This window comes from Solanum stenotomum, chromosome 1, assembly GCF_019186545.1.
Source record: "Solanum stenotomum isolate F172 chromosome 1, ASM1918654v1, whole genome shotgun sequence".
In the NCBI taxonomy this organism is placed as follows: Eukaryota; Viridiplantae; Streptophyta; class Magnoliopsida; order Solanales; family Solanaceae; genus Solanum; species Solanum stenotomum.
Window position 1 is genome coordinate 32,433,203 of NC_064282.1, and position 2,436 is coordinate 32,435,638.

The following is a 2,436-nucleotide window of genomic DNA, read 5'->3' on the forward strand; positions in this document are numbered from 1 at the left end:
AATTGTCTTTCAGTCATTGAGGAAATACCCGAATCTTCAATATGAATGACATGTTTTATAATTATTTTAGAGAAGTTATAAACATTCTCACTTGTATTATATCCTGAAAAATGTTGAAATTCAACACATGTGCTTAACAGCAGAGTCTCATAATATTTTCGAGTTTTGTATGACCCACCTGGAAAAAAAAGACCATTAACTAAATACCTCTGGAATATCTTCCAAGGTTCTTCCCTTCTCTGTATGTCAGCGTTTTCTAAGAGAAATATCATTTCTCTTTTTTCTACCCTTTCATATGTTTTGATATCATCAACTTCTTCTTTGGCGATTGAAGCAAAAGAATCACCTTGCTTTTGAGTTAGAAACTCCTATAGTTTAGCATATAATGGATCACTTTCTGGAATATCTTCCAGATGCATTGATGATGAAGTTTTTTCTTGTGCTCTAGAGTTTAAGTTATATAAACTCATTCCTCCCTTTTGTATAATAGGAGTACTAGATGATGAAGATCCGTATGATGATCTTGATGAACTTGGGGATGACCTTCCCCTTCCGCGAGTATAACTGCCTTTTCCTCTAGCCTTGGTTATCCAAGGAGGATCCATCCTGCAAACATAGAATTTAGTTTTAATCATTCAAGAGGTTATAAACTTCATCACAATAAAATCTTTCATAAAGCTCTTGTTCAATCATGTAATTATTGACGATATCAATCACCATTCCGTCTATAATTTTCCATAATATAAGTTCCTTTAAATCTCTATTAAGAGGAACTACCTTCAAAATTGTAATCAAATCTTTATCAGGAAAGAAGACAAGAAAACCCATCAGAAGAAAGATATTCTCTTGATAAGAAGTCTGGGAGGGAATTATCACTTCCTTTTTTATAGTGAATATCGAAATCAAAAGGGGCTAATTGTGTCTGCCATCTAGCAAAAATTAACTTAGACGCATCATGTTTAAAATCTTTATCAAACATATACTTGACTGACTAAGCATCAGTTTTTATCAAAAAATTTTGATTATATAAATCATCTTGAAATTTTAAAACGCACTTAACGATAGTTAACATTTCATGAGCTACCGTCGCATATTTTTTCTAAGCATCGCTCCATTTTCCTGAATGAAATCGAATAAGATATTCATTTTTATCATGCGGATTAATTTGTTTCAATATACCTCCATACCCAATATTAGACGCATCCATCTCTACAATCTTTGGCCAAGCAGGATTAGAAAGGGTTAAACAAGGTAAAGATTTAACTCTTTCTTTAATGGTCTTTACAAGATCTGTGAGACTATTAGTCCAAGGCTTCTTATGATCCTTTTTTAGCCTGTCGTATAACGGAGCTAAATCTCGAGACAAATTTTTGTAGAAGGGGGAAATGTAATTTAAACTTCCCAGAAACCGCTGCAATTGCGTCCTATCTGTAATAGTATCAGGGAATTTTGATGCGAATTTAATAGATCGCTGAATAGGAGTCATTTTTCCTTGACAAATCAAACGACCCAAAAATCTAACTTCTGTTTGAAAAAGACTCATTTTAGGTTTAGATATGACCAAACCATTTTGAATAACTATTTTCTTAAAAATGTCTAAATGCTTAATATGCATTTCAAGAGTCTTTGAGTATACCAAAATATCATCAATATAAACTATGATGAAATCCAAATAGGGATTAAAAATATCATTCATTATCTTTTGAAATTCTGAGGGAGCATTTTTTAACCCAAAAGGCATTACATTCCATTCATACTGTCCAAACGGAACATTAAATGTCGTTCTATATGAATGGTCTCTAAATATTTGGATTTGCCAATATCCAGATTTTAAATCAAATTTTGAAAAGATATTAGCATCATATAATCTGATTAATAAATCTCTTTTATTTGGAATAGGATATCTAATCCATTTTAAAAATTTATTTAAAGGTTTATAATTTATAACTAACCTAGGAACACCTCGTTCTTTTTCTGCTGCGTTATTAACATAAAAGCAGTACATGACCATGGTGATTTGTAAGGCTTTATCAAACCCTTGTGTAATAAATTATCAATTTCCTTTTTGCAGAATTCAACCAATTCGGTATTCATCTGACAAGGACGTGATTTGGTAGGGGTATTTTCCTCAGATAAATCATCTTCATATGGAAGAGTTACAATATGCTTTTTTCGATTCCAAAAGGCACTAGGATAATCAACACAAATATCAATGGCCATTTTTACAGAAATGAGTTTAATCTTTTCCTGTACTTTAGCAGATTTTAAAGTATCGAATATATTCATACTAAATATCTCAAGCTGTAAATAATCAACATGCTTTAGTTTCATTTCAATTAGAGCATTAATATCTCTAGAAATATGCTCGGTGATAAAAGTATAACTAATAGCTTGATTTTTATATGTAGCAGAAAATCCTTTGGCATTTATATTAGT

General features: G+C 31.3%; 1 pseudogene; it reads right to left on the reverse strand.

Moving 5' to 3' along the window:
* Window positions 1–368: 368 nt before the first annotated feature.
* Window positions 369–2,220, reverse strand: LOC125874964 (uncharacterized; annotated as a pseudogene).
* Window positions 2,221–2,436: the final 216 nt, after the last annotated feature.